Raw genomic sequence first — 12,598 nt, 5'->3', positions numbered from 1 at the left:
GTGAACGGTTGTGTGTTGAGATCAGGTCAACGGAGTGTGAAACTGTCACCAAGGGTGGAATGTGCTGTGTGTTGTGCAACTCATCACTGCTGATCCCTGACGCAAAGCATCATCTCATCAGCCAGCTCCGCTTGGTAAGAATTACATTGGGCTCTTAATTCCACCGCCGACACAAATCCAATCCCGAAGGATTGGATTTGTCCAAGGAAGTCACTGAAAAGGTTAGCCAGCTGTAGGACTCAAACCCACATCTAGTGGATTACCGATCCTGGGCTCTTATCGATTGAACTAAGCTAACACGCCTCCCAGTGACTTCCAAGGGTGCGTCATCTGAAGGTGAGATCATCCTTCAGGTGATGCACCCTTGGAAGTCACTGGAGAGGCGTGTTAGCTTAGCTCAATCGGTGAGAGATGTGGGTTTGAGTCCTAGAGCCGGCTAACCTTCTCAGTGACTTCCTTCTTTCATCATGAAGTTCTTTTATTCGAGTTTGAAATTTAGTTGAGCTCTCTTCAGCAACCCCCTTTATGCTGCCCTCTGCTTGCTCAGTGACAGTCACGGTTTATGGGCAGAAGAACATTAGTCACTGTTATTATACAGGCATAGCTCTCTATCCAGTATGATCACCGCAGAGCACATTTGCAGGAACTCACAGGTACAAAACCTGCATAATAAATATGTAATAACGTCAAACAGCTATTAGATATAATAACTAGGACATGGAACTCCAATAGCAGATGGTCAGACAGTATAACACAAGTAACTTTGCCATGACTATGTATTTCCCAAAATGCTGAAATAAATTGATAGAATTACTGCAATGAATTGCTCAATTTTTCACCTTAGATACATTTTTAGCACTCTGTCTTTCACGTTTCAACATATACATGTATCAAACCTGCAAAGAGCTTCTGTGTAAGAAGAGTGATACACCTCGTGTGCAACTGGCAGGTCTAAGTTGTATTGAGATATGTCAAGTCCTTACGCACGCTCACCACCTGTAGGTTCCTTTAAAGGGCACAAAAAAATTGTTAGTAACAACTTCACGCTATATACGACATTTATAAAAGAAATTGGTCCCGTACCTGACTGACAACTGTCATGACCATTGCACATGTCTTCCCCTCCAGTTCCTTCCACATCCATGAAGTCATCACCCTAACATTGTTAAAAAAAGCTATACAAATTGATGAGGATCTCATTTCATAGAAAATTAAATGAGGCTACCTGGCACGAAAGGCGTCAGCCTGATGAGGTGCCTGGCAGCGATACAGTGTGCGATAACTGAGATATTACCACTACGAGCATACAGCAAATCACAATCACAATACACAATTGCACCAAGCTGTGCACGTATTCACACACACATACACACACACAAACAGAGTGGTCTGTCTCTAATAAGACTTCAAGTTTGTGTAAGTCTGTTTTGAAACTGGACACCGGAAGGCCATTTCCAATCAGCTGACCAATATTGTTCGGAAAAGGAAGGGTGTCTCCAGTTGGTCCGTAGCAGTGGAACTTTGTAAGGTGGCACAGTGATGGATTTCATACCGTAATGGCAAGTGTTTGGGATGGCGCTAAAAGATCCTGAATTTTGCAAGGTGATTTTGTGTAAATGTCTAATTTCCAAGTCAACACTTTGTCTACTGTAAGTATCTGCATGTCTTGAAGGGGCTGAGGGGCATTGCACCTGTAAATATGGTTGTCGTACACCAGGCTATCTTTTTTTTTTTTTTTTTTGTGCACTGCAATTTTATCGTAGTTGCCCTCTGTGGTGTTTCCCCAGATTAGACAACAAGAGTACAGCGTGGGGTAATCTAAGGATTTCAACTGGGCTGGTTTAGAATTCAGAACTCTCCTTTACTATGTGCAGTATGCTGCATATTACAAGGAAAACAAATAGAATAAAACTTGTACCTGATCCCTGCCTTGTATTTCCAACATTTGGTTCCACATCTTGTCCAAGGAGGTCATGGACTACATTGGTGCACATTGCTGTGACAATTAAAATTTTACACCTAGATGCGTAATACAATGCTGCATTTTACGTACTGTGGATGTTGCTTGCTGCATTGGCATGGCTGCATTCTGAATTCTGATTTGTACAGTATATCTTTTGATTTAGTGTGTAAACTTCAATTCGCTTCCATACTTATTTTTCTTTGTTGCGTAAATGATCGCCTAACATCTGCATGCCACAACGTAACTCTCACAAGCAGAGTAATCACTGTATAAATTATACAGAAGACACTAACCTCGTCACGGACCAGTCTTGGAAGATAGATTCAAGGAAGGCACTGCGGACTGCTGTAGGCGGAGGTTCTTTGTACTCAAACCCAGTTGTTGCTCAACTGACAGGTCCCTCTCATAGTCTGCATTCTTCAAATGCGATTGGCAACATCTGCACTTCTCTACGGTATCCATAGATAATACGGCAGCAGTCCAACCGTCAGTCCTTCCAACTCCAACTCCAACGGCAGTATCGTATGGAACTGACTGAACGCCGCTGAGGAATCTCGCTTTGACCACACAACCGAAAGGCATGTCAAATGAAGTCCAACAGTGTGCCTCGATAAATTGGTCGGTTGTTCCAAAACATATAAAAAAAGACAACTTGGAATACACACACTACACTAACGCTGTGAAACAGCGTGCAGGATCCCGAAAGTCGTCGTAGCTAGTTCCGCTTTCCACGGAACTCGCTAATTGGATTATCGCAGTTATAAAACAGGACGCAGATGACGAAGTATGTACAGACTTTTTATTTCCAGACATTGTGACAACAGTATATTGGCGTAGAAATGTTGGTTCTTGCACAAAGTTGTTGTTGTAGTGTTTGGTCATGTGACGGCATTCTGTGCGTTGATTGCATGGGCGTTGACGTCATCCCAATGGGATGACCAGATGAGTTTTCTATATATGCGTACGTTTTCTCGGTTTGGCGCTAGGTGTGCCAGCGTCGGCGTGAACCGGGATGTTTAAAATTCGAGTTTACGAAAACTACGAGGTGTTGAGGCATGCATTTTCGTATGTGAAGTTGCTTTTGTGTATTCTATCGGTAGCCACTGCGGAAAAGTCCCTCCAGCTTCAGGTCAGAGACCCCTTAACGTTACACGTATCCAAGATAACCACCTTCACGGCAGAAGGATACGAGCAAATGAGATTTGTGATCCAAAACGACGACACCCATCCGACGTCGCGCGGCGACACCTGCGTAGATTTCGTGATGACCGGACCAAATATGGTCTTGGTCTACATCAACATGATCAGCGGTCATTTCTCAGGCCATAGAGCCATCATAGCCACTGTGTAAATGGAGTGGTGTATGTGTGAATGGTCGTACGCACTGCCGTGCAAGAAATAAAGAGACCAATTTGAAACGTGACCAGAGATATGTCCAGTGTCTTCAATAACCTTTCCGCGAACATATCACAAACATTTTGCAAACAAATTTGTAGATCGTCATTGAATGTGTTTCGACACTTCGCGACAATGTCTAACGTTTCGTCAGAGTCAGCAAAAGTCACTAAGAGCAGCCGCAGAAAGTCGCAACACCTTCCGTGATCGCCTGGAAACTTTTTATTAATCGTGGTTTTAGCAAAATAAGTATACAAAATATAAGTGAAATTTGTAAAAAGTATATGGTTGAGGGGACCTCGGCGGTAGTCTCCGAAGTGAGGATGGACAAACTCGAAAACCTCCTGCGCGCGCTTTTTCTCTGCCGACTTCGAGCGCTTCCTGGGTCGTCAGTTTTCTATATAGGATGGAAATAACTTTGACTGGGCAAAGCGAGTAGGTGGGAACTTGACATAGGCAACATATCCCTGAGTTGTATCTTTCAGTTACCAGTGTTAATTCCGTTAGTATGACGTAAAGTTAATTTCTATCGAAATATGTGTGTTTCTTGAAGTGCGTTCAAATGTGCACGCTATGCTCGCTTTGTCATACTTGACCTCGGTTACCTCGGAAATGTCCATCTCTTTTTAATCACTTTGCACATGAGTGGCTTTAGATTTTTTTTTTTTTTTTTCATATTTGCCGTCCGAGACGCGCGGCGATGTTTTCCCCCGAGGCACTCCTCTTGAGTTCCATGACGACGAAGCCTGAGCTTGGGCACAACAACAATACCCGAACTCGTGTTGTGTTGTTACGTTACGTCCTTGTTGTTGTTGTGCCCAGGCCTCGTCGTCATGAATCCTGTCCACCAGTTCGCCTGCGTACATGTTATCTTATCTATTCCTGAGTGCCCTTTGAGGCTCTACTTGTTTCCACGCACGCATCAAAGCATATCTCCGGATAACACAGTTTTACTGTGGGATAAGAGACTTGCCATATAGACCTTAGTGTGCTGGCGTCTAGGTAACCGCGTCTTTCATTGCCAGAAATTTTGCACTGCAATGCCCCTTCAAACCGTGGTTGAATCTGCCTAAGTGGGCTCTCAAGAAATACCGAAAAAGCGCTCCATAGGCTGCGAGCGGCAGGGGCGACGGAGTTGCTTAAAAAAGCGTGACCACAAGGGAGCTGCCATCCGTTGGTCATGGAAGGGGTTGCCTTCCGTTTGCTCCTTCATCCCGCTAAGCTTGACGTGCTCGTTTTCCTAAATTCATCACTTGCCGTCTAAATTCGGCATACTATGTGGGTATCTCACATGTATTTATTAAACAAATAAGCAGTGAATATTTTCCCACTACATCACTTGCTTGTGTGCTGTTTTTCGTTCGTCACTTTATTATCACGAAACTCGACAGACCAGAGCATGGAATGGCGGGTAGTTTCGTTTGTGCCATTTCCGGTTCCCGTTGGTTCGCAGAACGGCATGAAGATGACGGTTTACTATGTGTATTCACCTTTGGATTATTGTTGTCTTCGGAAATACATGCCTAAATTTGTTAGGATGGGTAACGATTTATTGAGTTTGCTCGCAAAGCTTACAAACGCCACTTCAACGCGTCACAGGCGGTAAACATCTTCATGTGTGTTGGTGGAAAGCAAAGGGCTGGTGGTGTCGCAGGTAATTTCATAGACAAAATATGATTCACGTTTGATATGACAACGTGTACCTTGTGATACCGATAGCACTACTAAATGCTGCACGTGTCCCGAATGTTCATACGTACTCAACGCAATTACACGGCTTGCCTCTCTTCCTACGCTGAACGTCGTTTCCTCCATCGGCTCGTTTCCCAGTTTATCTCACGTGACTGCACAGGGTTGGCAACAAAAAGAGCAGCTCCGCTGTAGTTAGGGGGCAGAAATGCGTCCACTAACACTGTCCATTACCAACGGATGGCTGCGCCCGGCCGGTCACGTTCGTGGATAGGAAAATCCAATTGACGGCGCGCCAAGTACGTTCTCTAGAGTCTTCCTATATTAACTCTATGGCGAGCAGTGAAAGCATGAATGACTCGTGCTCCTACACAAAGTCGGCTCCGTGGATGACGCATATTGCGAGCAGTGTCGTCAGCACGAGACAATTGAGTACATTCGAAGGGACTTTTGCGCAAACGATAGCAATCGGCGAAAACACCTTCAGCCCACTGCAAGAACGGTAGCTTGAGGGATGTTGTGTACGCCAAAGGATCGCTTTATGAAGGCACGCTACAGTTCTTCTTTTGTGAAACGGGGCTAGCGTGGAGACATCCGTGGTGTTTTTGGAATCTCATACCTTGAACCGGCTCAGATTTGTACTTTGGATATCGTCAACCATCGATCTATCTATATCGTGTCCTATCATCATCTCTTCTTGTCGTCTTATTTAATCTTTGAGCTATAGTCGTGACGTTGCCAACATTTGTCAGAGCAACGACTACTTGGTGTTCCACCATCCCCACCATCCTTTCGTGGCAGCCTGTATCGTCACAGAAAAACTCTTTCGTTTACATGCACGGTCACCTACCAATATCTGTGTAATACTTGCCATATAATTCACTATCGACAATCACAACATATCGATCGTTCATGCTTAGTGGATGGGCAAAATCTGACTGGTCAGAGCCAAACCAGAGCTTGTTATGTACCTGTGTTGCCACAGCTGATATCCTCTTAAATTTGTTTTAATTATTTGTTAAATCACGAATAACGGCATAGCGCGCGACGCAGCACCTAAAAATTACGTCATGTGCATGCCTAACTCGAGCTTATGTACGGGTAGTCTTCCACCTCTGATCTCATCATCAGATTCGCCATTAAGCAAGTACAGCTAAGCGGGTGCAGCGAGTACAGTATTTCCTATTAGGCGAGGGAGAATAACCAAGGTTATCCAGAATATAATATTATAACAATAATATTATATATTATGACAAGGTTATCCAGTAATCCATCCATCTATCCACAAGGTTATCCAGTAATCCATCTATGTAACCTGGGGAGAATAACCAAAGTTATTCTCCCTACATGAGCTACATGACATGTATTCGATGTACAGAATAGGAGGCAATAGAGCTAACTGCAGAGAGAAGGACACCGCAATACATGGATAACGTGTCAGTTTACATCAACAGGATGTTTCATCGCGCCAAATACCTTGCTTTAGGATCCTCAGCACGTGTGACACGGCTGTACTGGCGTGTACTTGGCAAACGATTACATGTTGATGAAGAAAACAACTGTCAACTTCCGAAGTAACTGGTGAATTATTATTTTGCGCCAGCCGTTCTTCAAGATGCCTTATTATCTCCTGTAACTATTATAATAATAACGAATGAACCTAAACGAACAGTTTCATTGTTGTTCCAGTCAGCTTTGCCATGAGCAGCACTATATCGTTCTTGTCATCGAGAACTCAGAGCATGTATTTATGACGGCGCTAGCGTTTTAAAGCCCACGAAAACCACGTAGTTCACTGACACAGGCCCTTGAGATACCAAACATGAGACGTCATGGTGGCAGATCTTACGCCATACATGATGATTAGTTTGACAGCATCAGTCGTACCCGTAACCCCTACTATTTCCTAAGTTTGAGCTGTTTTAACGTCGACCTTGGACAAAGTAAAGGAGAAAAAAGAATATTATTTCGGATCATTCAGCTCACCAAAGCTACGCTAGCGTGTTTGAATTTGATGGGAACAAATACTGCCCAATATTCAGGTGACGTGTGTTGACGATCGCGCTGATGTTTGTACATCATGTTACGTGTGGTGAGACGCAGTCATTCCATCAGATGGTGTTGTCGTTCGCACAAGCCAAAACGCGGGAAAACCACGTCTTCATCCTACAGCATGAAATATGTTTCCACTTACGACACTATTTTTGTCACGAGCGCTGACATGAAAACCATGGGCCCGTCTTCGAGCAGACTAGTCAATGAAAAGGTAAAAAAAAAAAAAAAAAAAAGTGAAGCAATATGCTCATGGGAGCGACATGCAAGATCGAGACGCTTAGTTCTTGTGATGCGGTGACGATGTAAACATTGACATGTACTCCAGAACACAAACAGAGTGCGGAGAATCGTAAAAGCGTTCCGTGATTCCGCGATAACACGATAAGAAACGACGGCGTCGGCTACCAAACAATCTCGATCCCCGAGAAATGCAGCGTGCGATGTATTTGCTTTACAGCACTTGTCGCTGTTGTTGGCACACACGGATTCGAACAGTGATTATAGACAGTATAAACTGGCTGGATCGATGTGTATATGTTTTCCACGTTCGTCTGTGAGGTGTGGTGATTGATTATGCTGATGTTATATAGGATCCTTTCACCCTTCATAATATCAGAAAATGGAACCGGCTAAAAAAAGCTACCTTAGGATTTTTTTTTTACCGTGAGGGATCTTTCAGTCATGGTAAACATTTATGCAAGGGGGGAAAATTGATGCTTTGCAAACAAGGTGGAAAATGCATCACATAAGATTGCTCTACTTGCGTGTCAGCCATAAAGTAACGTACGCCATTATACAACCCGTCCTACAACGACAGTTGCCTTATACTAATTCGAAAGAATTAAATCATTGGCTCTATAGGAAAGATGCATTCAAGTATTTCTTTTTCCCTGCGGTCCATAACGGAATCAAATATACCACCAGAGAATATAGTTATGGCAGCTTCAGCTGTTGCATTTTCTAAAAAGTTAATATATGTGTGGTGTATCTATATGATGTATGCGATATGTATTTCGCCACACTCCTTCGTTAACTCATGGTAGCTTGCGCTGGTGTTTTGTGTTAGGACTCAAGGTGCGTCCCAGTCCTACGTGGGGCCTCGGTGGCTCAATCGGTAGCGTGTTCGCCTTCTGATCCCGAGATTGCGGGTTCGAACCCGGCCGAGGACGCCAGTAACTTGGTGGCAGGGTACAAGTTGCTTAGACACGCCGTCTTCCGCGAGGGACGTTAAATACGGGGTGACGTGTGATGAGCTTTCATCGCACGTTAAAGAACCCTCAGGTGGGCAAAAGCAATCCACAGACCGACCGCTGTGGCGTCGCCCATGATCTCAGTTGTCTCGCGACGTAATACCCCAAATTATTATTTAGTATTATTTATCCACTCCTACGGGGCCTTCAGAAGAAGGCTATAGTATTGACCAATAAAATATATCAATGTACACTGTATATAACGAACACTAAATACACCGAATAAAACTAAACAGAACAATAAATAACCCCTTCATCTCAGCCTATACAGAGAACCCATTGGCAGAAAGCAAAATTTTGATCCTGAGCAGTGAGAAAAACTTTTTTTTTGTTCTTGTTGTTGGGCTGCAGCGTGTTCTGCAACGAAGAAAATGAGCTCGTGATGAAGAACGACGGGAACGATTGACTTCCAGTGTGCACGCGAGGCCTCACAAAACTCACTAAAACTCACACTAAAGTCACACTAAAACTCACTATTGTGCCACGGCTTTGTCGCCGGCTCCGGAAATGCTGTGCTTCAAACGCTTAATAGTGATTTGCATACTGACCAATATTCCGCAAGTGGCATGCAGGGGAGTTTGTGCACACGCAAACTAGTGTTCTGGAAACAGGACAAACTGTGATTTTCTTAAAGGCCTGGTGGAAGCCGTTATAAAAACGTGAGGCTACATAAGAATGTAGATCTAACAAAGAACCAATTATCCCCGCAGTACAACAAATGCGGATCGGCATCGAGACGGGATACAATACAAAAGAATCGACCATGCCACAAAAAAAAAAAAAAAAGAATTAAAAAAAGTAAGCGCGAGCTGTTTCAATTTCAAGCGAAGAACAGCGGCCTTCAAAGCGTCGCAGCTTGTGATGGCGCACTCACGAAATCATTACATGAAGCGCGCCATTTCATAGTCCAGTTGTATTGAGATTGCTTTTTCGCAATTTTGTTTCCTTGCGGAAACAAAACAAAAACACACGTATCGGGTGACGCTATCGGAACTGCCCTTATCTTCGGTTGCATTTTCTGTTTTCTTTTAATCTTTTTCCAGGACGCATGAGGCGACAGTGTGCTCTTTCACCCTCTCACGTTGGGGGTGAAGGAAAGACGTGTCTCCGAAGATGCGCAATGAACAAAATAAAGACGAAAAAAAACGGTGTTCCTTCACGAATTTTTTGCGGACGATCTACCGAACGGATTTTTGTTCTGAAAACGGCTACGATATCAGGTGACCGAAAGGAACAGATGTTTTCATTGGGACAACTTCGTAGCTTTCATAACTAAAAAGTTAATTAACGATTTTTAGGTAATTAGTCATTCGACGGTTGAGCAACAGATGGCCAAGAACGTCCTCCGGCCAAGAGGTAATAGAAGTTAAAACAGGATGTCTATAGCCCTTATAGTTTTATTAATGAAAAATATGTATCGAAGAAAAAAAGACACCCTGTATAATATTCCATTCCTTCACTTTCAGATTCAACCGACACTCGGCACTAAACCGCGTAGATCCTAGATCGATAGACATTAAAGAGGACTGGCATAGCTTTGATGCAGCAGTCTTTTTTTTTTTTTTTAGGTTACGTGATATTGCTTACCACCAAAAACAAAGGTAAGGCTTTTTCGCAAGTTTCTTTTCCTTTTCTTTTAAGTGTACTTGCGACATACTTGTCTGAAATCGTCAGCTCGCGGTTTATCCCGTCTGAAATTTCCAGGTGTTACAGGGTTGTTTCTTCATACTGATAGACGTACGGCACACTGCTCACCCTCAAATACGATATTTTAATGGTAGTTCCATGTGGGCGGCAAAGCCAATCCGGGGTGCTACCAGTGGCATGGCCGAGCGGGTTAAGGCGTCCCGATCGTTGGTGGTAGCCAAGCTCGTGCGGAAGACCGGGATATTCTAGGTTCGAATCCTACTACCGGCTGTGTTGTCTGAGATTTTCCCTCGGTTTTCCGGAGACTTTCCAGACCAATACGTCGGCACAGTTGCCCTGAAGTAGGCCCACGACGTATACTAATCCCCTGTCTCCCACTCCTTACTGGTGTCCTCTCTCCATCTGTCCACATCTGTACGCCGCTCATAGCCACACTTGCTTCACGGCGCTAACATGACATAAAAAAAAACACGGGCGGCTGTACCTTTGAATGAAGATTTCAGACGAATGTGTCGCAAACAGTACGTTTGCGTCTTAGCGTAGCACAGAACACTTCATAGCGAAAGGGAAACATAGAAAAGGGGACCATACTCGCAACGAAAGGGAAAGTTCGCTCCCTGACGTCGTTGATATGTATAACTACGTCTGGTTGGAGCATTTGGCTACGAGCAACTCTCCTGCTAGCCCTTTCACTCGAAATCGACATATTTTTGGAATTATTCCTATTTTGTCGTGACGCTGGTAACGAACTCGCACCTACGGGGATGATCAAGCGGGATAATCTTGTCGTGGACTCCGGCAAGTATGGTCACGTGTCAGCACCATCTCCGACATCTGCTTCTCACGTATTAGCTTAAGCACGAGATAAATAATTCTGCAGCAAGGAGCGAGAGCATTGGAGTGCAACAGTAGCCTCCACAGTTTCGCCACGACCCCCCCCCCCCCCTCCCTGGACCACGTGATCACCGGCAACGAGTGGTGAACTCAGAGCCGGAATTCGGCACCAAAAGGCACGACTTGGCTTGATCGAATTGCGCATGTGCGCCGTACTCTGTTCTCTCCCACTTCCCTTCGTTTGGGCCGCCCTCTCTCCGTTCTCGGAAATAACGCCGGCTCGCCTGCTAATAATGCTGGCCGACAACGTTTTCTCATTCACTGGTCACTCACAGTCAAGAACGCGCTATAGCCGACATCTACATGTGCCTGCCTCTCGAATCGATAGTCACAAATATTCATTTATATCTAGGACAATATCTGACTGGAATAATCTCCGTCATTACTTCTAATAATTTTCCATCAAAAATTGAGAAATGCAGGGGTATGATATAATGTCCTTGAGTGGTTGACTGCATTGCGTTGCTGTGCATCTCTACAAGGGTGGAATAAAGTCAAGGAATTAGTTATCCCTAGCTATCCCATATGGAATGAAGCCAAGGAGCTACAGAGATGACAGAAGAGATATCCGTTTAATACAACGTACTGAAGCACAATGAAAAAGCCTCGCTCAAGTGCGATCACGAGCAGGATGTGTAGTGACGTCACGTTGTAATCTTTCTCAGCACGCTCCCCCGCGAAACAATTTCGAAGATCACGCAGTGTCGCCCTCCAGCCTGTAAACCAGCTGAATTGGTCGGGTTAACATCCTCCCGTCCGCAATCTTATACGGCTTGACCGCACTTTGCCGTCTGCGCTGGCGAATACCGTTTCTACTCGACCCAGAGGCCATGCTACTCGGGATACATTTTCTTTAGCGAGGAGTACGATACGCCCAACTTTGACTCCGGTCGAAGGACAAGGCGGACAGACATTCGCCAATCGCATGCAATAAAAATATGTATTCCCTGGTCCATTTCGCCCAAAGAAGAGCGGTCAGGTTTTCTTAGTAGGCCCAGCACCTTCGGAGATTACCCAATGTCGAGTTGACCACATGCGATGCGCAGGAGGTTGGAAGGGCTGTGAGTCTTCTCCCCACCAAGAAGTGTGACAGAGGCAGAGTAATCTCAGAGTCTGTTCAAAAGAAGAGTCTTGCCTGACAAAGCGGCAAGGCCTTCGTCGCGGAGCTGAAAAGACACGTGGCTCCCATTAATTGGAGCCTTGGCAATGAAGTGGTCTTCGTCGGGGCTACCCTAGTCTTCACGAGCACAAGTTTTGCTTCCGCGTGCTTGGGGCTGTTGCACGATACGAGTTAGATGATCGCGCCATGGGCTTGCGTGCTGCGTCGCAAAAGACGTGCAGGTGCTGAAAGATGTTAGTCACTGAAAACGTTACCCAGCTGTAGGACTCGAACCCTCAGAACATCAGTTCTCTCGCATGCAATGCCTTTATCGCAGTAGAGAAAGCCAGCATAGCAATGGATCCTCGCGGAATCCTAATGCGAGAAAGTGCATGCGTTTCATGTGCCAAACATGAGGCAACTCGTCCGGGAGCTTTTCATCTCATGACAGCTTGGCGAGCCACAGACGCTGAAGCAGTATATTAGCGGTGATGACATAAGGAGCGGCGTACCCCAAGGGGCCGTATACACGAGATACCGCTTGAAGAACGTAACGCCTGGTATCAGACCGTTTCTCGAGGAACTCGAAAGATGAACATGAGAGAA

The sequence above is a fragment of the Ornithodoros turicata genome, chromosome 2, assembly GCF_037126465.1.
Source record: "Ornithodoros turicata isolate Travis chromosome 2, ASM3712646v1, whole genome shotgun sequence".
Taxonomy (NCBI): domain Eukaryota; kingdom Metazoa; phylum Arthropoda; class Arachnida; order Ixodida; family Argasidae; genus Ornithodoros; species Ornithodoros turicata.
The sequence above is the reverse complement of the archived record's forward strand: the minus strand, read 5'-3'. Positions refer to the sequence as shown.